This window comes from Pelodiscus sinensis, chromosome 1, assembly GCF_052426305.1.
Source record: "Pelodiscus sinensis isolate ZL-2025 chromosome 1, ASM5242630v1, whole genome shotgun sequence".
Taxonomy (NCBI): Eukaryota; Metazoa; Chordata; order Testudines; family Trionychidae; genus Pelodiscus; species Pelodiscus sinensis.
The window spans coordinates 16,409,969-16,436,591 of NC_143052.1; the positions used below are offsets into that span (position 1 = coordinate 16,409,969).

Sequence of the window (26,623 nt, forward strand, 5' to 3'; positions counted from 1 at the left end):
CCACAAAGGCTGGAAAAATTTAGATCTGGGTCCAAACTCTGTGGGTCTGTCTGGTCTTGAATGACAGGTTAGTCTTGAAATATGCTAAGAACCCTCAATCCCCTCTGAGGTCAGTGAAAGCTAGAAGTGCTGCTTTATTACTCCACACAGCAATCCTTGGCTCATTGCTGAATAAAATTCTAAATTACCATCATATCCTACATAGAGTTAAGTTGATCAGACAATACTTTTCTGGTACATCAAACTTGCTAGGGGTGTTTATTCAAGAGGTGTATGGTGATCCACCTGTGTTTATATACCAGTAAGCTATGAGTGACTACCTTTTTGCCTCGGTTTATCACAATACTGTACTTCCCTCCACTCATCTGAAGAAGTGGGTTTTGCCCTCGAAAGCTCATGATACTATATCATAGAATCCTGGAACTGGAAAGAACCTCAAGAGATCATCAAGTCCAGTCCCCTCCACTAACAGCAGGACCACGTACTATCTAGATCATCCCTGATAGTTGTCTGTCTAACCTGGTCTTAAATATCTCCAGTGATAGAGATTCCACAACCTCCGTAGGCAATTTATTCCAGTGTTTAACCACCCTGACAGTTAGAAAGTTTTTTCTAATGTCCAACCTAAACCTCCCCTGCTGCAGTTTAAACCCATTGCTTCTTGTCCTATTGTCAGAGGCCACGGAGAACAATTTCCCACCTCCTCCCTGTGACACCCTTTTAGATAGTTAAAAACCACTATTACATCCTCTCTCAGTCTTCTCTTTTCCAAACTAAACATGCCCAATTCCTTCAACCTTCCCTCATAGCTCATGTTTTCTAGACCTTTAATCATTTTTAATATTACACACACACACACACACACACACACACACACACACACACACACACACACACACACACACACACACACACTTTATTAGTTTCTAAAGTGCTACAGGACTACTTTTTTTAAAAAAAGTTACAGACTAATACGGCTACCCCTCTGAGACTTTCAGAGCAGAGTCAATCAGTGATCCAATCCTGACTTGTCATGCCTTATGGTGACCTGTATATTCACTATGTCACTAAACAGGACAATAAGATCCACTGCTGTGTGTGCTGCTCAGGGATCATGTGACCAGTCATATCATCAGCTGAACAAAAGGTAGCATCAAGTTGTTGCCATGGTGACTTCCCAGCAGTCTGAATTGCTATGGCATTATAAGGGGCAGGAAGGAAAATCCCAATCATCTACTGTAGCCACGTTTAAACGTACCTTATTTTTAGAATGTGCAGCATGTAGAACGTTAATGAATATTTAATGCTGTAAGTATCTTTCATGCTTGCTCTTCTTTTCATGGCTTGTTTGGTATAAATGCAACATCTGCCTTTAAAAGAGTATGAATTTTGTTGTGATCATGCTTTTTCTTTCATGGCTTCTCCATTTTCTTAGACTCTCATTAAATAGCAGATGCTAACAAATGGTGGCCAAAGCGCTACATCCCTAGTTTCAGCAAAACAAACCCCCACATTAGAAGGAAGAAATTTAGTCCTAGGAATACATCAACATTCCAGATTCTGCTACTGCCTTGTCATATGACCTGAATCAAGTTACTCGGGGCCAGGTTGTGATTTTGAATATAAGTCTGCATAAAAGAGGAAGAACAGTGCAGGTACTCTTACAGGTCCAAGTAGGCTGTGAAAGGATATGTAAGAGATGTGTATGACTGCTTATTCCTAACTGCATCTGGCCAACATCTTTTCATGATAAAAAGGGCCATGAAAAAAATGTTGAAAAATTCACACAAAACACAACAATGAAAAAAAATGTACAAATTTCCTTCCCTCCCCTTTATCCCATACCCTCCCCCCTTTTTTTCCAATGGCCATCTGGGAAAGAGTACAGAACCCCAAACCAATAGCCTGAAAAATGCCTATGTTTTTGATACATTTTGAATAAAGGGGGATAGCAGATGGATATTGAGAATGTTGGCTCCACCCAAGCTCTCACTGGCAAGTGTAACCAAAATGGTACATGAGGAGGTAGAATTGGCTGCTGGTATAGGCCAGCAAACTACCATCCCCTATCAAAAAAGGAGATAGTAGGGAGGAGGGGACACTGCAACTCAGAGAAGGGTCTTTGAGGTCCAGTGTTACTTGAAATTCTCCTAGGGTGTTGTAACTATATGCACTACCCTCTTGGTGAGAACAGGGTCACAGTCTAGCCATAGGGTTCTCAAACTATGGGTCAGGACCCAAAAGTGAGTCATGACCTTGTTTTAATGGGGTTGCCAGGGCTGGCTTAGACTAGCTATGGCCCAGGACCAAAGATGAAGTTGGAGCCTCATCTCCCTGGGCTGAAGCAGAAACCCTTGCGTTATATGCCTGAGCAGTGGTGTTCAGGTTACAGACCCCCCTTTCTGCAGCTGAAGCTCCTGGGCTTGGCCCCTCACCATCAGGGACAGTGAGGTTCAGGCTTTGATTCGCCTCCCCACCCCAGGGCAGCAGGGCTCTGTGCCTGTTCCTGGGGCTGTGTAGTAATTTGTTCTCAGAAAGGGGTCATGGTGCAATGAAGTTGGAGAATCCCTGATGGCCCATAACCTCCATGCCTCAGTTTCCTGAACTTTCATCTGTGGCCTAGGGAACCCTAGTCCCATACATTACCCACAAAACAACTGAAGATACATTAGACTGACAGAAGATGCTGCTGCTGCTTTGAGTTCCAGTCTGAACACAGGATTCATTTTTAGGTGAAGTTATAAATCTTCACCATCCTCACCCTGAAGTGGCTAGCTGATACCTTTCTGAACACCTCTATTAATGCACATACAGAAAATCAGAAAGGTAAGTCTGTAACAATGTTGTGTTTTGGTCTATGTTTATTTTAGCCCATAACATTCATAGTCAAATGTGCCTCATTTAGAAGTCATCTGCAGGGTTACGGATTTTGTTATTTTGAGACTATCTACCTTACAAATGTAACCTGGGGTGCCTTAAAAGTAAGGTCAGGTCTATACTACAGAACTATAATGATATAACCACACTGCACAGGGGTATAAAAACAATCCAGCTAACTACTCCAGGTTCCAGTCCATGGACCCTATGTCTAGGAACTATGGTCTGCTAGTTCCCAGACCATGTGGCTATTTCCCTGTACTCCTTCTTACTTCCTTGTTCTATGTTCTGCCCCTCTTAGATTTACCAGTCCAAAGTTCATCCTCTCAGGCTACGTCTACACCGCAAGGTTTTTGCTCAAAAATAGCTGTTTTTGCACACAAACGTGTGGAGCGCCCACACCTCAAATGCGCTTTTGTGCAAGGAAATCAAGAGTAAAATGGCAGAACAGAGGGCTTTTCTGCCACAGGTAAACCTCCTTTTATGAGGCATAACTTCCTTTTGCGCAAGAGTTCTTGCACAAAAAGGCAAGTGTGGATGCTCCAGAAGGGTTTCCGATGGGAAAAAACACAGGTGCTCTGATGGCCATTGTTAATGGCCATCAGAGCTTTCTTGTGCAAGACCATCCATGCAGTGTGGATGCTCTCTTATGCAAAAGCACATTGCTTTTGTGATGTGCTTTGAGGTGTGGATGTGCTTTGCGCAAAAGGTTTCTTGTGCAAGAAGCATGTAGTGTAGAAATAGCCTCAGGGAATAACTATAGACTACTTCCTTCTAATTTCTTCACAGACTCTTACACTCCCACTCCTCCAGGGAAGTCTGGCCCACGAAAGCTCATCACCTAATAAACCATCTTGTTAGTCTTTAAAGTGCTACATAGTCCTGTTTTTTGTTCCTCCAGGGAGTTACTGCAGACCATTTCCCAAGGGCGGTTAGCTTTTTCTTAGCTAGCTGGCTGGCTTTACACAAGCTCCGCCTGCCCCTGCCAGCTGGGTCTTGTCATCAATTGGCCTTTGAAGCCCTGATTCTCCCACAGGTGCTGCTCATCATGTTAATTGACCTAATTTAACTTTTGTTCTGCCTTGTGTGGTGTGGACAGCCTATCACACATGGCACTGACTTTGTGGCAGTCAAAAAACAAAACTCATTTTATTTCATTGTATTCTTAAGAGCCAAATAACTTTTGTTTTGGAGGTATTCTATTTCACCCGCAATAGCAAAGCAGTATTATGACTATTACACTCTACAGCCAAGGTGTGCTTTTTTTTTTTTTTAAAGAGAAGTAATTTTGGGTGCCCACATTGAGCTAATTTAATTAGGCCTGAGGATGGGTGCTGAGCACTTTCTGGCAATCAGGACATTTTAAGGTATTTAAAAGTCACCAGTTACTCTGGGAAAATCTTAGGTTGATGTAAATATACAGGCCAACAAATAAAGTAGCTTAAACCAAAGTCATTTTAGTAATTAAAACTTATTGCAAAAGCAGCATAACATAATTACTTGCTGTCAATGTGCATCTTCTATCCATTGCCCTCAAAGCTGCTTGATAAAGTTAGCCTCCCCATACACCTGTGAGGTAGGCAAGCACGATCATCCTGATTTCATAGATGGGGAAAAGGAGGCAGAAAAGATTGTCCTACGGTCACACAGTCTGGAGCAGAGAATAAACTGTGGGAATAACCTGTGATCTATATCAGGGAGAGGCAGCATTGCCCAGTGGAGAGGGCACTGACTAGGAATCAGGACACTGGTTTTATTTCAGCTCCACTATGGGCTTGCTTTGTGATCTGGGTGAGTCTCCTAACCTTTTTGCCTCAGCTGCTTTTTCTGGAAGATGGGGCTAATGAAACTTACTAGGCTACGTCTAGACTGGCATGATTTTCCGCAAATGTTTTTAACGGAAAAGTTTTCCATTAAAAGCATTTGCGGAAAAGAACGTCTAGATTGGCACGGACGCTTTTCCGCAAAAGCATTTTTGCGCAAAAGCATCCGTAGCCAATCTAGATGCGCTTTTGCACAAAAAAGCCCCGATCACTATTTTCACGATCGGGGCTTTTTTGTGCAAAACAAATCTGAGCTGAGTCCATATAAAAGGACTTTTGCCCGAATGGGAGCAGCATAGTATTTCTGCAAGAAGCACTGATTTTAGACAGTAGGAAGTCAGTGTTCTTGCGCAAATTCAAGCGGCCAGTGTAGACAGCTGGCAAGTTTTTCCGCAAAAAAATGCAGCCACTAGTGTTTTGAGATCTATAATTGAAAAGTGCTTGATAAAAGAGCAGGGATACTAGAACAGTTTTTATAGTGGGAGTGCTGACACATGCTGCACCAAACTGGAAACCCTGTGTATAATGGAACCACCTCAAGCCAGGGAGTGCGACAACACCCCTTGCACTACCCATTCCAGCACCTATGTAAGAGAGTCAGTTTTCACTCTAGCGCAGAAGATGGACCCAGCTCTCCTGATTCTCTGCTGTGTGCTACAAACTGAGCAATTTAGCCAGACTCCTGATGAAAAGACTACACAATAAATCTAGGTAAAGGTAAATCATAAAAGGTAACTGGAGCTATTCTGTTTCCCTAAGTACTAGGGGTATGTCTACACTACAAAGTTAGTTCGAACTAACGGACGTTAGTTCGAACTAACTTTAATAGGTGCTACACTAGCGCTCCGCTAGTTCGAATTTGAATCGAACTAGGGGAGCGCTTAGTTCGAACTAGGTAAACCTCATTTTACGAGGACTAACGCCTAGTTCGAACTAGCTAGTTCGAACTAAGGGCTGTGTAGCCCTTTAGTTCGAACTAGTGGGAGGCTAGCCCTTCCCAGGTTCCCCCTGGTGGCCTCTCTGGGCACAACCAGGAAAACTCTTCTCCTCTCCCCCAGCCCCGGGCCCTTAAAGGGGTAGACTCTGGCCAGACGGCACTGGAGTCAGCCAGCCCTGCCAGGAGTCTCTGCCCCGAACCAGTGGCCCCACCATGAGCCAGGCAGCCAGTGGGAGTGACATGTCCCCTGCCCAGTCCCCCAGCACCCAGGGGCCAGCCAGGGGCCGTAGACGGCGCGCGGCCTCCTGGACTAGTGCGGAGGTCATGGACCTCATTGAGGTTTGGGGGCAGGCCCCCAACGTCCATGATCTCCGCACTAGGAGGAGGAATGCGGCCGTCTATGGGCGCATAGCAGCCGCCATGGCCACCAGGGGACACAGGCGCACCCAGGAGCAGGTGCGCATTAAAATTAAAAAGCTGCGCCAGGCGTACGCCAGGGCCACCAGGGGTGGCGCCACAGCAGGGGCTGCCACCTGCCCCTACTTCTCTGCCCTCAACCGACTCTTGGGGGGCAGGGCGGTCCGTGCCAGCCTGGGGGACAGCGAGCCGGGACTGGAGGGCCCTGACCCGGGCACACCGGAGGGGCCACCGCAGGATGTCCCAGCACCGGAGTCGGCAGGGTCGTCCAGGGAGACCGTACCGGGTAAGTAGTTTGAATTAAGTAGTTCGGGGGGGGAGGTGGCAGGGAGACCAGGGACCGCGCGCGTGGGCCATGCCTTCCACGGATCACGCAGACACCTGTACACGTGCGAGCACGTGCCATGCCACCCTTGGGCAGGTGGCTCCAGCTGCGTGACACCCAGGGGCCATTGCCCAATAGGCACATGCTTGTGCAAAGAGACGTGACATGCTCCCGACCCCGGGGCAGGACCCAGCAGGATGATTTCCCTTCACATGTCCCCTCTACACGGAGGCAGGGGACATCTCCCCTTTCCCCCCACCGCCCCGGCCACACTATACATGGCACAGGGACATGGGTGCGGTCTTGGGGCAGCTTCCAGTCCCGGGGAGAGCCAGACATCCTGACCATGGCCTCTGTACAAGCACAGCGGCTGTGACGGTGCAGGACATGGTCACCCTCACGTTGCGGAGTTGGGGAGGGGGCTGGGCATCATCCTCTGCGTCCCCAGGGAGAACTGACCCCTTCTCTTCTTTCTCTACAGCTGCACCAGCTGCTCGTGCAGGGCGCACCACCCCGCCTGGGACATGCTCCCGCACCCGCGGCCTGCTCCGGACTGCCAGCACGGAGCAGGAATACTGGGACCAGCACCTTGGGGCCCTGCAAGCCGTGCACCGCACACTACGGTCATGGATGCAGGAAGACCTGCAGGTCCGCCACGAGCTGCTGTCTGAGGTCCGAGGGCTGAGCACCAACCTGCAGCTCCTGCTGCAGAGCATGGTGCCCCGTGCTGATCCTGCACCAGCTGTCCCCCCAACTGCTGTCCCTCCTCCCACTCCTGCTCCCCCTCCCACCTCTCCCTCCTCAACCCCCACAACCTCTTCCTCAATGTCCACACCCCCCACCTCAACCTCCGCACCCTCCACCCCATCGCCCCGGGGACGCCGAGGCCCCCTCCCTCGCTGTACTGGGAGGCGGTCGGCCCGGCGAGACCCCCACCCCTGATCCTTCAGTTTCCCCACCCCCTCCTTTCCCTTGCTTCCCCCTTTCAGCTCCCTCCTCCCAGTTTTCCCCCTCCCCTCTCCCAGCCTCTCTCTTCCCCTCTCCCACCTCCTTTTCCCAGTTTCCCCGAGTTTTGTTAAATAAACAGAGTTTCTATTTTTGAACACATGTGTCCTTTATTTTGTACATCAATAAGAAGGGGGGCTAGGGAAGGGTAAGTGGAAGGAGGTGAGGGAGGAATGGGGCACGAGCCCCCGATGGGGAGGACTGGGCTGGCTCTGCGGGTTCTGGGGGTGGAAGCTCTCCTGCAGCCCCCCGATTGTCCCCTCTCCCCAGATGGCAGCATGCGGCAAGTGCAGCCGGTCTGATGGCCGAGTGGTGTGATGTGCCCAGTGTGGGTACTTCGGGCACTCCAAGCCAGGACTGCTTTGTAAGCGGGGCACCCCTGAGAACTGTCTGTCCGGGGTGGGGGTCGGGACCCTTTAAGCGCAGCCCTCGGCTAGCCTGAGACAGCATCTCCACGCTCTAAGTCCTCCTCTGATGCCCTGCCAGCACTGCTTCCGGCCATCCTTAAGCCCTGTTCAGAGTCCACTCAATGTGGACTGCTAGTTCGAATTAGCAAAACGCTAGTTCGAACTAGTTTTTAGTTCTAGATGCGTTAGTTCGAACTAGCTTAGTTCGAATTAACTAATTCGAACTAAGTTAGTTCGAACTAGCGCTGTAGTGTAGACGTACCCTAGTATAGTTGTCATCCTGGATATTATCAAGACTTGTGAAGCCTTTTATTAGCATACAAATTGTATAAATATGTATTTTCACAGTAAAATGGATGATTCATTCATGCACTTTGCAATCTACCAGACAGGGCGCAATGCTCAATACTATGTATATAGCAACAGATGCTTGGTGTGTTGATTCATTTGCGCAGCACAAGCACAATGGGATAAAAGAAACTGTTTTTGCAGATACCAATGTAAAGGACTTCACATCCTTGACAAGATCTAGGTCAAATTAAATGCTGGTTTTTAAAGCCGTGTCTCTGGCAAACCACAGTTATTACACACTCTGGGAGAACCCTGCCTCTGGCCATTATGTTCGCTGTAATAGTCTCTGTTGTAAGGGGACTTCCCGCTTATTCTGTAAGTGACAATAAATACTCTCATTGCCCCATGCACAGTGCTCAGAACAGGTGAGAAAACCTTTGCCCTGCCTGCCCTGTATAGAGCTTTCAAGAGGAAACCTCTGCTTTCCCAAAGTTCCAGACAATGTGTGTGCATAAAATGTATCCCACTGAAATGCTGAATTGTACAGGTAGACTGCTGTCCACCCTGTTAGTCAGTGGAGGAAGCTTCTTTCGCTGACTACCTCACCCCAATGTACAGAGAGACCTAGTAGCTTCCCACACATCAGTACGCCCCCCACTTTGTCCTCGCCAGGAAAGCCTCACCTATACGCCCCCCCTCCAACTCTTTTGGTGCTTTCAACACCTAAGAGAGGAAATGCAAGTAGACTGGATTCAATCCTGTGCACAGATCCCTTTTCTTAACTTCCTTCTCATGTTTATCAGCATCTCGCAGAGTGAACCACAGCTATGGAGAGCTGTGGGGGGGCTGTGCTTTGGGTTGCTCAATGTAAATGAATGGTCTTGAGGCCCCCAGGGACTTACCCTCAGGGGCCGGGTATGGCCCAATGCCCATAAGTTCCCCACCACTGTTCTAGCTACACTCCTGCTGCTTTATTGCTGTCTTGCACTGCAAACTCCTATCTAGTTTACTGTCCTCTAAGAGCGCCAAGCCTTTCCATGAAATACCCTTTTACTGACTCTCTGCAGCTGAATTTATTATTTTCCAGAGTTTTTTTTGCATTTTTTGTAGGCTGAATTTCATTGCATTTAGGGAATTAGTATAGCTAAGGCAATGCAGTGGGACTCAAGAGACCTAGCCTCTAACCACCAAGGCTCTCCCATTGACTTGCTTGGTGAACACGAGCACGGCATTTCACTACTCCATGCCTCTCTTTCTGCTCGCACACCTTCACTCTTCGAGCAGGAAGTTATTTGGGACACAGACTGTCTATCACCGTGTGCTTGTACAGTCCCTAGCCTGACGACATCCCCACTTCATTAGGAGCCCTCTCTGTGTTACTGTGACACAAATACATTTCTGCACATCTTTCTGATCTTCTTAGATCTGCCTTTCTGAGTGCAATCTGTTATTTACCAAACTGTCCCCTCCTTCCAGAATATTAATAAAGATGGAAAATACTGGTCCCTCCAACACCCCACTAGATGCATTGGTGTTTACGTTTGCAGGCTTCACGTCTGTAGCTCAGTTATCAACCCAAGCAAACACTCCTCAATGAGTGAATATTTTAAGTAGGATTCCACAAAAAACTATTATCAAATGTTTTGTTAAAACCTAAGTGCCTGATCTCCTTACACTGAAGTCAATAGCAAAGCTCACAGAGCATGATTAGGCCCTATCGTACATCTACATATACTCCTTGTATTCACTGAGTCTGTAATTCTGTCGGACACAGGAATTAAGCTTGTATTCCTTGACTTTCATTCAAGTCATAAGTGTACTGGTCATTCTTCCTCCCGGTGATAAGAGAACATTGTGACTTACCAGAGTAAAATCCAGACTAATGAGTAGTTGTGTCACACCAACCCTGTAACCTGTGATGCCCTTTACTTTGCTTTGCTGGTATATCTTCCAAACTGGATTGCTCACAAACAGCCCCCAGGATGCATAGCACTCCCAGCTTCACCTGTGTATGTGCTGTAGCCAGCCAGACACAGCTGGGCTCCTACCAGCCTTAATATTATCACAGTGTGACCCCAGCACATTCCCAGTCTCAGATTTTCATCTTGACACACGTCTTGTACTGCCCAACTCATTCCCGGGCAGTACAACTCTACTGAGTTAATTATTCCTACAAGGGACTAATATGTGCAACTTGTTACTCCCAAATGGAGTTACCCAAGCAATTCACCTGAAATGAACTAAATTAGATAAAACAATTTAAAAAAATCTAACTATAAAGAGGAAGGCTTCAAGTGAGTACAAATAGGAAGGCATAAAAGTCAGAAATGGTTACAAGAAAAATAGAGATAGAACACTTGCTAGCGCCTAACAAACTATATTAGATGTAAAACAAAGTTTTCTTACCTGATGCTTTCAGAAACTTTACTGGCCAAAGTCATTTGGTCAGGCCCCATTCTGCAGAGTCCAAGTTGCTCCCTGTCTCTTCAGGTGCAGTGAATGTGATAGGCAGGGAGCAAGGAGGGTGACTTAGGATATTTGTCCCTCTATTTTACCATTTCAGTCCTCTTGTTGAAAAACATTTCCAGCTGAGAGCCAGAAGACAAATAGTCTATGTTGTAGGGTGTTCCCTGCTGTTTTTTTCTGTCTGTTTCAACTTCCTTTGTTTTCACTCCCTGCTTGATGAGTCCGTTTACTGATTAAATGCAAATTAAGGCAAGCATGCGTTCCTTCTTTTGTTTAGGAGAAATTTGACTTCTGCCTTGGCAGGACTGCAGGGCTGCTTGGAACATGTATTAACATCATACAGGGGAATCTGATAAACTCCTTACAAGATGCCAAACATATGTTACCAGGACAATACAGACAAGCAAATTACGAGCTTCCAGATGATACCTTCTTACAAGGAGTATTTTGTGCAAAAATTATTAAGATGGTGTGCAGGTGTCAATACTGGGATGTATTCCATCACAAACATGTCTAAACATTTTTCCTTGAGATATTGTCAACTAATATCTGTTTCCTAGTTTGCTTGGGACAAGGTTCAATTAACAAGAGAATCACTCAGGGTATGTCTACACTACCCCGCTAGTTCGAACTAGTGGGGTAATGTATGCATACCGCACTTGCTAATGAAGCCCGGGATTTGAATTTCCCGGGCTTCATTAGCATAAGCGGGGAGCCGCCATTTTTAAATCCCCGCTGCTTCGAACCCCGTGTAGCGCGGCTACACGGGGCTCGAACTAGGTAGTTCGGACTAGGGTCCTATTCCGAACTACCGTTACTCCTCGTGAAACGAGGAGTACCGGTAGTTCGGAATAGGCACCCTAGTCCGAACTACCTAGTTCGAGCCCCGTGTAGCCGCGCTACACGGGGTTCGAAGCAGCGGGGATTTAAAAATGGCGGCTCCCCGCTTATGCTAATGAAGCCCGGGAAATTCAAATCCCGGGCTTCATTAGCAAGTGCGGTATGCATACATTACCCTCCTAGTTCGAACTAGGAGGGTAGTGTAGACATACCCTCAGAGATTTATTTTTCCTGTTTTGAAAGTTGGAACTAAGCCAGTTTCTCTTCTCTCTTCCCAGTCCTTTGAAACTTTCTCTGCTGCCCATGATTTTGCAAAGATAACAGTGGTTCAATAAGTTAATTAGCTAATTCACTTTACAGTGTGAAGTGCATGTATCACCTGAATATGGAGATTGGTAGGAGCTCAATCTCCCCAAGCATTTTTTACCTGCTTTTAATCTACAATTATATTTACAAGTTCCTAATTACTTTTTGATGATCCATTCTTTTTTCCCTTACTTTTCTTATTAAAAAGATTTTCAAACCAATGCATCATTGTCCCACATGATTCAGAGGCTAAGGTAGGATTAAATAAAGTCAAAGGAAAAATATATGTAAGGGGTTTTCTCTCCTGTTGATTCAGGGATTGCCTTCTACTAGTGTTATATAGGAGTTATGCAACTGTATTCTGCAGTTCTGTGCATGTTACATGGAGAATAAAAGCCAGCTAGAGGGGCTATTCCTTTAGGACAAGCAATATAGAGTCTCCTTCAGTATTGGCAAGTTCTAGCTTTGCTTCCCACTGAGGAGCCATGACAGAAGATTGTTACACTCATCGATTTTTGTATAAGCATTCATAGGAGACTGAGCCCAATAGAGCAGTGTTGCCCTACAGTTACCAAAGCTATGATGAGTAAAACTAAGAGGTAACCAGTTGCAGGGAGTTGTGGGAATTCTTTGAGAATTTTGTCACTGGTACCCTGTCTGGTTCATCCAAATGCCAGTTTAAGGAGCACTCTGAGTCATACAGAATCAAGACATCAAGCCCACAGAAAAATTTAACTATTGTTTGATCAGCTCTATTGATTTCCATGCATGGAAGAGTCTGGACATCTCGCTGGCACAGAATGATAGAATCGTAGAACTGGAAGGGACCTCAAGAGATCATCAAGTCCAGTCCCTTGACAGTAGTGCTTGTTCTTCCTTACATTCCCTAAATGAATCCAGGTGCAGTCTGAAGAAAAGAAGGCCAGTCAGGTAGTCAAGAAGTAGCAATCAGAAGTAACAGGTTCTATCCCCATATACTTCCTGGGTAGTTCTGAATAACTCTAACGGCAAAGCCTTCTGTGCTCAGTTCATTTTTCCCAAAAGAGGGATATTATATACTTCACAGGAATGTTGTGAGGCTAAACCAAGTATCAGAGCTCCTCAGATGGAAGGTGTTACAGAAATACTTAGTAGGTTTATGGAGAGCAATCATTCTAGATACAAATGAGTTCTTGGGTACTTTTTCTCCAACACTAAAATCAGTCAAGCAAACAGTTCATTAAAAAAAGTGCTAAGTGGGGATGGTGTTCCTAGTTTCTGTTTGCTAAGGCTGGGAATGGGCGACAGGGGAGGGATCACTTGATGATTACCTGTTCTGTTCATTTCTTCTGGGGCACCTGGCATTGGCCAATGTCAGAAGACCGAATTCTGTGCTAGATGGACCTTTGGTCTGACCTAGTAGGGCTGTTCTTATGGTCTCACAGACACAAACAGCTCCTATAGTCAACTATACAAAAAATGAGCTTTGCACAACAGCAAAGACACTCATTTAAAAATGTAATCCTGCAGTCCCCAGCCAAGTAAGAGTGATACTGAAGTAGGATGGAGTTGGCCTCAATAAGAGTTTTGCCTGATAAAGTATTGCAGGAGTGAGACCAGAACAAGCACTTCCATTCTGTAAGAGTAGGAAGTACAACGGTGGTCAGAGAGTCAAGTAGCTACAAAGGAAAGTTGTGATCCAGGAAGTTCAAAGCCAGTATGCTGAAAGGTAGTGTGAATAAAAAACCCTCACGGCATACAGTCTTGTGTCCCAGTGTAAAAAGTGGGTAAAAGCTGGGTCTTACTTACCGAGAAGCCATCTGCTGCACTTGAGTTAGAAGTCACCTGAGCAGATTAATTGCAGAGAAACAACCTGTCAGAAATAAGCTATATGGTGATCAACTAGCAATGCAATAGCAATGGTTCTAATTTTAAGAGTTGTGGTTGACTAACAATTTATCAACAGCCTTCCTAATCTACACTTGCCACAATGAATGATGTTTGTATGGTTCTTACATTTACACTTATTTTCTTATATTTGAGATTGTTTTGCTTTTTCATACAGGTGGTCTTAGCCTGCTATACTAAAGTGTCATCTCCCTATTTGGCTCGGTCCCATCATGACTACTAGTCACATCAATTTTTCCATTCACAAATGGTTCTGCATAATTGGATCCAGAACTATACTTGCATTCCTGTCTTTTCCTGACTTTTCTCTATGATTAATCTTCCCCGTTTCCCTGGAGTTGCCCTTGCTATTGCTACCTCCTTAGAAAGCAATCATTCTGGCTTACACCAAGAGAGCTCCACATCTGGCCACAAGGAACCACCATAAACTTGGCTCAAAGGCATTGCCTGGATGCATCACACAGTGTCATTCATCCTCTTGATTATGATGTATTTGCCTATAAGAGTTTGTCCAGTTCTGAATCACTATGGTATATGCTGGAGGTTTCTTTATCTCCTGCAAGGTCTCACGTAAGAGATCCAGAAATGTTTGAAGGAGGCATCATTTAACACGTTTTGCTTGCATGGGAGATTCTCAGAAAACACTTTGCTCTCATTAATGAATTTACTCTACATCAGGGGATTCATAATTAAGTGGACTTAATTTACAAGTCATTTACAAGGTAGTTTACAAACCTTAATGGATTTATTGTCCACTAGTGACAACCATCTGCTGAGGACAGTGCAGTAAGTATAATCTCCATTTCTTAAATGCAGGAGCAGCAGCAGCAGGGATTGATTAAATGACTTGCCAAAGGTCACCCAGGAAGTAGAATTAAGTGTTAAATTACACTTTACCCTACAACCCTTACACTGTCAGTATCACCTTATCCTCTGAAACAGTGCAGCTGATGCCCAGCTACCAGAATGGCTTCAAGATTCTGCAGGATTTCAACTTTCACTGAAGGGGGAAAAAAATCACAGTACATTTCTAGCTCTTTCAGTTTCAAAGAAAGTCTCTCTGAAGTGAACAGAGTGCAAATTATGAAAAACTGATGTAGACTTGTCTTCCTGAGTTGACTTAAACCTTAAAACAGGAGTGGGTAAATACCGGCCCACGGGCTGGATCCAGTGGTGGTTCACTGGGGTAAGCCCCTGGTAGGACCCCGTACTGCCATATTTACCTGTGACTCTGCAGGTATGGGGGATCGTAGCTCCCACTGCCTGTAGATTGCCATTCCTGGCCAATGGGAGCTGCGATCACCTGTACCTGCGGAGGCCCAGGTAAATATATTGGCAGCAGCCCACTAGCGGCTAATCCCAGTGAACCACCACCCTTTTATTGCCCACCCCTTCTCTAAAACAACAACTCTAGAAGGCGTGAACTGCTGCATTTATTTAAGTGGGTCTTAAAGTATGTTCTTCAAGGCTGGCATTAAAAGTTTTTCTACACAGGGCTCTAGTAGTCCACACTAGAGGGTTACCATTCACTAGCATGTAATGCACTAACTGATCCTCATGGATCCTACTGCAATGTAGTAGAAGTTCTCTAAAGCACATATTGTATTTCTTTCAAACAACACTACAGTAACATGTGTTAAGGAACTTCTAGTGCATGAGTGAACCATACTAGGGCAACTTCTATACTACAGCCTTCTTCCACAAAAGCGTATGCAAATGAAACACAGATTAGCATATTGCCATGCTTCATTTACATAATTAAGTAAGGCCCATTTTTGTGCAAGAGGCTTTTACGCAAAAAGGGGCTGTGTAGATGGTTCCTTTTTGTGCAAAACCCCCCTCTTGAGCAAGAGCCGTTCTTCCTGAAAAAATGAGAAAGAATGGCTCTTGTGCAAGAGGGGGTTTTGCACAAAAAGGAGCTGTCTGCATGGCTCCTTTTTGTGCAAAAGCTTCTTGTGCAAAAACGGCTGCTAATTAATTATGCAAATGAAGCAAAGCGATATTCAACTCCGCGCTTCAGTATAGATGTAGCACAGGTGTGTGGGTTACACATGCCAGAAGGGTCAATGTGGAATAGTTAGTGCACAACATGCTAACATGTGGAGGCATTGACTTCCCTCAGGTGTGGACTGCAGCATGGTGTAGAAACATCGTAAGATCCAGATTTTCAGTTAATCTTAATACTTGGTTTGCATAAGCACCACATCTTGGTGGTCAACATTAAGGGTACGTCTAAACTACATGCCTCCGTCGATGGAGGCATGTAGATTAGCCAGATCGGCAGAGGGAAATGAAGCCACGATTAAAATAATCGCGGCTTCATTTAAATTTAAATGGCTGCCCCGCTCTGCCGATCAGCTGTTTGTCGGCAGATCGGGGCAGTCTGGACGCGACGCGCCGACAAAGAAGCCTTTCTTGATCGGCACAGGTAAACCTGGTTTCACGAGGCATACCTGTGCCGATCAAGAAAGGCTTCTTCGTCGGCGCGTCGCTTCCAGACTGCCCTGATCTGCCGACAAACAGCTGATCGGCAGAGCGGGGCAGCCATTTAAATTTAAATGAAGCCGCGATTATTTTAATCGCGGCTTCATTTCCCTCTGCCGATCTGGCTAATCTACATGCCTCCGTCGACGGAGGCATGTAGTCTAGACACACCCTAAGTATCCCTCTCTTCCCCCAAAGGCAGTAATTATAGCAGACTGCAAAGCACACCCTGACATTTTTCTCATGGATAAAATACACAAAAACAGGGGAATACCTGTAGGGGAATACAAAAACCTGTGGGAGAGCGATAGCTCAGTGGTTTGAGCACTGGCCTGTTAAACCTAAGGTTGTGAATTCAGCCCTTGAGGGGGCATTTTAAGGAATAGGGGCAAATCTGTCAGGGATGGTACTTGGTCCTGCTGTGAAGGCAGGGGACTGGACCTCTCAAGGTCCCTTCCAGTTCTGAGATAGGGGTATGTGTCAAGGTAAAAATTACCTGGGCTTCATTTCCACTAGGAATTTGCATCAGGGGAAACAATCGCATCAGAACTCTACCTGTTTTGCAGTAAAGACCCAGGCCTTGGCTTCACTCCAAAAATAAATGTGTTCTCATCTTGAGTTAGCTTAGTCGATTGAACACGCTTTCTTTTTTTCAGAGTAAAAACAAGGCAATAGCCCATATTGAGAGCCTGTCCCTGTCTTGCAGAGCTTGCAATCTACATGGACAGGGCAGAGAGAACAAAAATCAACATCTCCATATAACAGATAGGGCATCAAAACACAAAAAAAGATTAAGTGACTTGCTCATGATCCCATTGGAAGTCTGCAGCCTTGGCCACAAGAAGACCAGCCTTCCTTTGGTCACATTTTTGCTTGATCCCTCTATTAAAGACACAAGTATTGTTAGCCCCGTGTTAACAGTACCTATACATTTTCCCTCTGGGCCCCCATGCATGCAATTCCCTCCCCATCCCAGTTTACCAAGCACCTGCTATGTCTAGGTCAGTGCCTCTCAAAACCCCACTTTGTCAGAGAGACCCACAAGTAGTGAATTTACAGTTCAAGAGAATCCTCTTCACCTCTGGATTTCCCAGTGTGGTTCATCTTTCCAGAAATGTTATTTTAGACTTTGTCTACACAGTAGCATTAATTCGGAATAATTAATGTTATTCTGAAATAACATAGTCCACGTCTACACACAAGCAGTTATTTTGACATAATGTGGAAATAATGTTGAGCTGGAAGCCTGCTTACTCCGACTCCTGGAACCCTCATTATATGAGGAGTAAGAGAAGTCAGGGGAAGAGTGCTCTGTCTCAAAATAACTATTGTGTAGACAGTGCCAAAAGTTACAATAATCTATTTTGACTTCAGCTATGCAATTAGTGCAGCTCAAGTTGCGTAGCTTATTTCGAGTTTAGCCCTGCTATGTAGACTTGCCCTAAGTGTACATCTACGCAGCAAGGGTGGTTTTTTTAACTCACATTAGCCAGCCCATGTTACAACAGCAGACATGGCAACTCTGTTTTTAATTCAGGTTAGCAGAACAGGTTCAAGCCCAGATTTCTCCATTGGCTTTAGCTGAAGCTGCTAACTAGAGTTAATGTGTCATTACTGCTATTTTAATGTGGCTAAATTCTGCGACTCAAGAAAATGGGGTTTATTCCCAATTGCACCATAGGCTTCCTGTGTGTGACCAGTAGGACTAACAGATTCACCAGGCCCTTGAGCAAGGTGGATGGGTGGACGGCTCAGCGCCCCTGGAAGGGGCGGAGCCTCAGGAGGAAGGGGCAGGGCTTGGGCTAGCCTCCCATAAGCAGCCTTCAGTGCTGCCCAGACTGCACTGCGCAGAGCTCCGGAGGCAATTTAAAAGACCCTGCCACAATAGCAGTGGCAGTAGCCAGGAGCCTCAGACCTTTTGAATCACTGGGCCCCAGGGCAGTTGCCCTCTTTGCCCCACCCCCGTTGGTGGGCCTGTATGAGACCATGATCTTGTCAATTGTTTTCAATGAAAGTAAGAAGCCTAAATACTTCTCTTTTTGTCTCTGCTACTCATCTGTGGATGGAGATACTGATTGGACTTCCCTACCTCATAGAGATGGTGTAATGTATTAAAGATAGATAGCTGCTCAGATGTTTCTGTAATGGGGTAATATATGGACCTAGATCTCTAGAAGAATAGCTCCTTTTCTAGGAACACTCAGAGAAAGGAAATCCATTTTCATGGTCTTCCCTCATCTCAAATGTTGATGTGCTGGATACCCTTATACAATGTTTTCATTTTCTAGTGTTCATATATATGGAGAAAAACTTTTCTTAAGTGAATAATCAGAAGTCTAATCTGTCAAAACTCATTTAGCTGAACCCAATTATCAGAAAAACTCATTAGTCCAAAATGAGGTCATTCCCCCCCATGGGTCCAAATACTTTGAAATGCCCCCCCCCCCCCCCCGATCCGAGTTGCTGCATATCTGAACTTCTTTCCTGCTCTTCGATCTCATCTAGATAAAAATAGGTTTGACCATAATCACATTTTATAATGGGTTGGAAAAGTCATCTTTCCAAGAAAATACATCATTAGCGTATTCACAGCAGGGTTTTATTTTCCCTTGTAATTTAGAGGCAGTATCTTCCCCACCCCCATGTTTTTCCTCCGCTAGATTTTTTTAAACAAATTAAAATCTGCATTTTTATATACAGATATTGTAGAAGCTGTCACACCTAATAAGAACAAGAAAAAGAAAGATGAAAGCATTCTGCTCATTTCTGAGCAGCTGGGACTGGCACTGGGAAAAGCAGAGAAATAGAGATTAGTAGAAAGCTTTCACAGTGCAAGAAACCCAGCTGCTTGGGGGGAAAAAAGCAAATCTAGTGAACATAAAGACTTCTTGCAGCAAAAGCCACCTTGCTGATAAAAGAAAGTAACAATGTACACGAGGGGCTATATAGTCTTGAGTTATATTGGAAAATAAATGGGTACTGCTATTTTTTTCTCTTTAGAAAATACATGAGTTATTCCAAATTATGCACACTCGTGGTTTTGTTCCCTCTCTCTAAAAAAATCAACTCTAAGATTTTCAGTCTCCACTAATTCACCCCATGCCTTAGTAGACAGGATACTGCATTAAGAATTAGTAAATCTAGGTTCAAGTCCCAGCTTTGCAACTGACTTCGGATAAGCCATTTATCTGCCATGCTTCATTTTCCCCATTTCTAAGGGTCATCACTACCTTTTCTAAAGTGTTTTCATCTCTAGATGAAGAATCACCATTTGAGTACTTTGCATTAGCACTCTCTATATTTTAGAGAGGTTGTGTGTCTGTCTGTGAGTCCATTTGTTCAAGGACTCCTCTTAAACAGTAAAAGCTAGGACCACCACATTTGGAAAGCAGCTTCCTTTTATCCTAACTTAAAGCAAGGTCAGTTTTTGCTTGGCCAGGAAAATGGGAACTGCCTGGAATGGGATTGATTTCCATAACTTGGAACATGGGGGGATGATTGAAGGGACAGTGATACTGCATAGTGACCATTGGGGGCAGCTGCACCAGTAAATGTGTGTCCAGCTGGGGATGGGCTTTCACTTTGCCAGCCATTGGACTGGGTAAGTGGCCCCACTACCCCAAACAGGGCCATCTGGATGGGAGTCACCTGTCCCCTCTGCCCTAGCTCCCTATGGACCATCCCCAGGGCTGGGCAGCACAGCCCAGCCCTCCCCACAGGAGACACCCCCCAAGAGAGGCTGGAGGGCAGAAACCGCAACTCAGCTCCTCCTCCCCTTTGAAGAGAGTCTGCCGCAAAGGAAACGCTGAGGTTGGAAACTGGTCTGGCTCCAACCCAGCTGCAGGACAGGGGGAGGTCGGCTGGAAGGCTGGGGTGGCCCATAGAGCCGACCTCCCAAGACAAGAAGGAAGGTGGAGCCAACCCCCACAGCCCTGTCCCCCTGGGAGCAGACACTGCCAGAGCACCATCACTCTCACCACCAGGCGTAAGCCATCCCTGACCTCTCAGCCCCCTGCCCTGAGCCCTCCCCCTGCCCTTACTCCAGCACCCTCCATCCCTTGCCCTGAGTCCCCCACCCACTACCCCCTGCCCTGACTTCTACACCCCCTCCCCTGCCCTTAGCCTCACCGCACACTGAGCCCTGTGCTCTCAGACCCTCACCTCCTGTCCTCACTCCAGCATCCTCCACTCCTGTCCTGAGCCCCCTAATCTTCCCCGCCCCCTGCCCTCACTCCTGTACTCCCACCCCCTTTTTATTCTAGCAAAAGAGAGAAAACCACAAATATTGTCTACTACCAAGCTCTATCTAATATTGGAATCACTTTCCTTTCTTTAACAGAATACAGGACTATGTAGCACTTTAAAGACTAACAAGATGGTTTATTAGATGATGAGCTTTCGTGGGCCAGACCCACTTCCTCAGATCAAATAGTGGAAGAAAATAGTCACAACCATATATACCAAAGGATACAATTTTTTTTTTCATTTTTTTTATTAATTGTGTCCTTCGGTATATATGGTTGTGACTATTTTCTTCCAGTATTTGATCTGAGGAAGTGGGTCTGGCCCACGAAAGCTCACCATCTAATAAACCATCTTGTTAGTCTTTAAAGTGCTACATAGTCCTGTATTTTGTTTCAGCTACCCTAGACTAACATGGCTACATTTCTATCACTTTCCTTTCTTTAGTAGCACAAACTTCCCTTTTCCCTCATTTTTTGAAAAATACAATCATTTAAATATAGCATGAACGTTTTCCTTTCATTTTCCAAACAAATCCAAAACCCCATTATTTCACTTAAAGACCTGAGCAATGCTGGGTACACGTGCTAGGTACTAATATCTTCATACTGCTGACTATCCAGAGTTCAGCATTCAGGACCCGTGGATTGTACAGAGTGGTTCTTTCATGGAAAATGTTGAAATTTTATCTAAAAAACCCCTCAAACCTTCAATTGAAAACAAAGTTTTCAGCCCAAAAGCTTTTGGTTTTCAAGGGAAATGCAACATTTTCTGAAGAAGATGCTTTCCAGGGAAAAATGAGTTCATCTGAATACCCAGTTTTTCATCCAAAAGCAACTTTCATGGGAAAGTTGAATACACTGTTGCTTTATTACGAGATAAGCTTTCAGTGGAGTACAGCCAACACCCAAACAGAATACACTTTCCTGACAAAAATATTTGGAAGTGTCAGACTAAAATGCCTGGAATCAGTGGGGACCCTAAAATCCCCCTCTCCTCAGTATACACTTTCAATGCCTGTGGAGCTAGCCCTGATGCAGCTGCTGGTCTCAGACCATTGTCCACCACGTCCACACCACCCTCAGCTCTCATCTTCCAGCCCTGCCTGGGCCCCCACCCCCGGCCCTAACTCTGTGTCACTCCAGAGCTCCGAGAAGGAACACAGGCTGCTGGAGGTGGGGTAAGGCCAGGCAGGTCCCTGTGAGGGGATCCGTGAACCTGGAACCAGCCCCACAGCAGTGGAGAGGAAAAGCAGGGCTGATCACCCCACCACCCATTCCCGATTGTCCCTATAACCGCTCCAGAGGGCCAGAATGGAGTAGGTGGTGCTGCAACTTGTGTGCACCAGCCCATCATGGCAGAGGGCCAGCAGAGCCAAACCTGAGCAGGCAGCCACTGCCAAAAGTGTTGCACTGTGTGTAAGCATGTGGACAGCTGTGGTTGCTGCTGCCTGGGAGTGAAGAACACAGGGGTTTAGCCAATTCCCCACTGACTTTGTTATACACTATGGTCAGGATAATCACACTGTATGTATATGCAAACTCCGAGCACCTAATCCATCCCAATACTAGTCTGCCTCCCTTTCCCCAATTTACACTGCCTGTGCAAACTTAACTTTGCTCCCCAAAATAGGCAAAGAAATCTCATAAAATCCAGTTACAAAATGCCATTCCTAGTAAGGGGATTTCCTTTTGACACTGCACTGTTAATCTTCCATCTCAGTAACCAACCAACACTTATTTCTTTTTGTAAAATGTCTGCAGTTTTCTAATCCATGAGAATTTTACCTCTCATTATGTGCCCTTAGGGGCTCCTTAACAGAAGGGATTTTTGAGTGATTTCATCAAAGGCCTGTGCAGGGTCCGAATAAATTGTTAACCCATTCTCCTTCACTCATTTTGGGGATGCAGAAAGGATTCTAATAGATTGCAGAAGCATGGTTTTTCTTGACCGAAGCCATTCTGGTCAGTCCTCATCGAATCATACTCTCGCACAGGGGGCTGTCTAGTGGACAATCTATGTACTACGTTCCTAATGATGAGCAACAGGGGAGTTTACCTTCACAGAAAGCCAGTGTGTACCACTGCAGTCAAGCAAGTGCACACTGGTCCTGCTTAGATATGCTGTGGTGTGTACATTATGTATCCCTTGCATCACCCTCTTGGGACACACCATTGGCTAGCATGAGTCCCTCTGCAGAGGCTGCAGTAGGAAAGGTCTCTGTGCCACCACTAGTGTTCCCTCTAATTTTTTTCCCCATCCCTGTGTGGAATGAATTTTGTTATGTGCACAGAGTCATATGCAGATGTGCACCACCATTAGAAACACATGCTGTTAGCTGTGGGTGCTTTGATAATCAGCTGGGCAGCATTTGAATCTCTCTTGGGTGAGAGATTCAAATGCTCCCTCCCCCACCTAAGAGCCAGGCCTTTTGCCAGCCACTTCTGGGGTGCAGCGCAGTCCACTATGCCAGGATAGGCAGGGAGCTGCGTTAGCACCCCCATGGATCACCTGATCCCCAATGAGACCCAGTGCCTGACATTCTACCACCCAGTACTGGGACACGACCTGTAGTTTGAAAACCACTGCTGTATAATACGGGGCGCCCTGCTGTGAGGAAAATAAAGGACAGTACTCTACCTGCTGTCGCTGCTTGGAAAGAATATAGAGGCAACCCAAAATTTCAGTTCCATTAACATCATTGTCTGCACAAGTCTGAACAGTCAGCCAGATCATCATCAACTGTGAAATATACCGCTCAATATGCCACGGCTATTTTACAGTGCCCCGTCGTCTCACTGTTACGCCTTACCAAATAGACAAAACACCAAATCACGCGTACATCTCTGTTACCACCTGAAATGTTCGGTCAATCTGCCACGGGGCTCTGGTTCCTACAAGAGCTTTGATCATTTTGAATGTCAGAGCCTAGGTATGTGCCAGGCTATATGGCACAGCACAAAAATACGCAGGTAGAAACCACTTGTGTTGAAAAAGTAAAACAGAGTATACAAATACAGCTACTGTAATGTCAAGGGAATTATAGCAATTTACAGCAGTGAAGGACCTGGCCCTTGGTGTACAGCTAGTGGCTTCCGTTACTTAAAATTAGAATTGTAATTATTGGGGGAATATAGAAATATGCACAGGACTTTGCAGTGAGTGGCACTGTACTGCAGCTAGGTCACTGCAAAGTGCGGTATCATACACTTTGTAAGCCCTTCTGTCCATTATCCCTCACTATTGCTCTCAAAACTAGGTGCTATTTATACTTGTTATGGTATAACACGGCCCACATTCCCCAGAAATCCCACATCTGGCACTTTGTCAGTGATGTGGAATATAGTGTTAGAGAGCATCTCAAATGAAGTGGAGGTTAGGTAGAAACAGTCACAAGTAAAAACAAGTTTGGTGAGCACTAACTGTGTCGTACAGCAGAGTCTCTGCTAAGCAGAGCCCTTAATTTTTATGGGAGTGAGGTTAGGGATGGGACTGAGTCGTTAGGCTGGGACTGAAAGGAAAGTAATTGGGGAAAGTAACCACAGAGCTGCAGGTACTAGAGTGTCTGCAGCTAGCCTTTGCTAATAGCTTGATGAGTTTTTAACCATCCTGGGAAGGCACGTGCCTCCAACGTGGCACAAAGAGGAGTCCTGTGGGGGAAAATACACTCCTGTAGCTTTCGGACACTCCAAGAGGAAGATACATGATGAGCAGAGCTCTTATTCAGCATGGTGAGCTACTATGGAACCATTTCTTGGTTATATTTTAGACATTTGGCTTCACCACAGTTGTTATGGTGCACTAGACAAGTAACCCTGGGATAAGTCACTTTAACAGTCTTTCTGTCTGTGTTTCACTATTAGTGAAATGCTCTTGATTACTGAGGGGAGAGAGAGAGATTATTTTCAGATTACCAGAGGTTCTGGTTTTTCTTTCCTCCAAGAGACCTTGTCTCTTACTTACTTTTATTGACCTGGTCTGCCTTTCCCGTTTGATTTACAATGCTACAATTGCTACTAACTGCATGTTTAACCATGTTCCTGGTTGCTTTCAAGCATTTAAAGCAAAGCATTCAGAACCCATTCCAATTCCTTATGATTTCTCACTGTGGTCTTGTTTTTCCCCTCTTTGCTCTATCAACTTATTAGCCCTTGGACAAGTACATTCACCCAGACTTTCTGCAGATCGTGGAAAACAATTTTCACACTAGGACAAAATTATGGTTCCCACCATGTAAGGGTTGGGGTCAGCAGGTCAAGATACAAAAAGATTCTTCCCCTACCTCCTACCCATATTGTTTCTGGGCACTGCACAGCTGCTACTATTTCTTGACCAAAAGGATCACTTAGTTAATAGGGCTGGAGGTTCTCTCCAGATCACAAATCCTGCAAAGTGCTGGGAACCTGACTGCTTCCAGAGGCATCACACACTGAATGCACCTGTTCCGCGAATGTGCTCAGATAACTAATTTGGTTTTGGAATTGCATTCTCCTCGGGGCATAGATCTTGTCGTTTTGGTTGCCCATGAAACACAATGCCGTGCCTTGTCAATGGTATCAAAATGGCTAATGTTCAGGGCATATGAATTCTCTAGGACTTATTCACCCACAGTCACATCTCCTTAGACTCCACTGGAAGCAGCAGTCAGCTACAGCTGCAGCCTAATCTAGATTGTCATCTCTCTTTATCAGATAGGAAGCACACTGCCTCAGATGATGGCCTGGGGCTCCTAGAAAACTGCATTTTCATTAATAGTGAAATTGATCTACAGTCTCGATATGGCAAATCGTTTACTCTAATCTAAACCCAGTAGCAACAACGTGCTACAGAAAAAGGGCTGGATTAGTGTGGTGGGGCACCAGCAAAGGGACCTCTGATATATAGGCAATGGGCGGGAGGAGGGGAGTAGTCGACTTAACTACCCTATAAGCTTATATAATAAAGTTTTATTTTATAAAATAACTTCCCTGTGGATAAAGGCGACAAGAAACAAGTGTTGGGAGAAAAGTACAGTTTCATGGTAATATAAGAACCATAATGTAAAAGAGTGTAAAAAGGTGAGTAATATAATAAATTAAATTCATTGTGATCTATTTAGTAATTACAGAATACCTAAGAGTCAGCCCTCTTTTATCAAGAAGGAGTTTCTTCTTCTTCAGTGCCTGCACTGGCAAATGTAGATGAGTTGAGATTCAGCGCCCAGTTAGTTTTACATCGATAAAGCAGACATCAAAAGGAGTCTTTAGGTAGGTTGTGGGGGCGGTGATTTCTTTTTCTTGGTAAATCTTCAATTTCAAGAACAGGAGAATACAGGGAAACGATACACTGTTTGCTGACTATAGACATTAAGCTGTCATGGTCAGTAAATTCAACCATACCCAAAAAAGTGAACAGCAAAAGCCCATTGTCAGAAGAAAATCTAGGGGGAAAAGGCATTCAGGAGAGCTGGCAATGTCTCAGGGAGCCAATAACTGCCCAGGTGGTGGTAGTTCTGAAAAGGATCTGGGGGTTATAGTGGCTGATATGCTGAATAGGAGTTTCCAATGTGCTGCGTCTGCAAAAATGTTAATATGTAGGGTGTATTAAAAGGTGTGTTGTATGTAAGACACAGGCTGCAATTTTCCTGCACTACTTGGCACTGGTGAGGCCCCATTTTGGAATACCGTGTGGTGCCTTGATAATGACCTCACCCTGAAAAAAACCTTTCTTGAGCCCCATCTTATGGCTTACAGAGATTCCCCACTCAACCCCTCCAAGATCATCCTCAGAAGCCTGCTTCCCTCCAACCAGGCCACACCAACTCAAAGCAGCACCAGACCCTGCCAGAACAACAGATGCAAAACCTGCAGACACCCACCACAACACGCTTTTCAAGAGCCATGCATCCTGTAAGTACATGCCTATCGCAGCAAGTGGTATGCCCCATCCATTGCACTAAATGCCCCATTTGTGGGTGGAGCCAGACATTTGCTATACTCTTGAATCAACTCACTCTTAATAAAAGAGCACATCACAGAGTGATTGTTCTATGTCTGACCTGTGGCATCTCATCCTCATAAGAAACCTGCATAACAAGAGATGAGCTTGTGAGCTGATATTCATAACTCTTCTAGTCATTAACAATCATCGACTGTACAGTGATACTAGATTTATGGCTTATTATAATCTATTAATAACCTCTCCCAGATGCTTCTTCCTCTTCCTCTTCCTTTCCTCCCTATGACTGGAGGTGAACATAAGAACATAAGAACGGCCGTACTGGGTCAGACCAAAGGTCCATCTAGCCCAGGAGCCTGTCTCCCGACAGTAGCCAGCA

At 45.4% G+C, this 26,623-nt stretch overlaps 1 long non-coding RNA gene across 1 annotated transcript; it reads left to right on the forward strand.

Annotated features, from left to right (window-relative positions):
• Positions 1 to 996: 996 nt before the first annotated feature.
• On the forward strand, positions 997 to 26,293 carry LOC112544798 (uncharacterized). Its single transcript, XR_003088130.3, has 3 exons — positions 997 to 1,308; positions 2,733 to 2,826; positions 26,040 to 26,293. It is a non-coding gene; the product is annotated as an uncharacterized LOC112544798 (long non-coding RNA).
• The last annotated feature ends 330 nt before the right edge of the window (positions 26,294 to 26,623 follow it).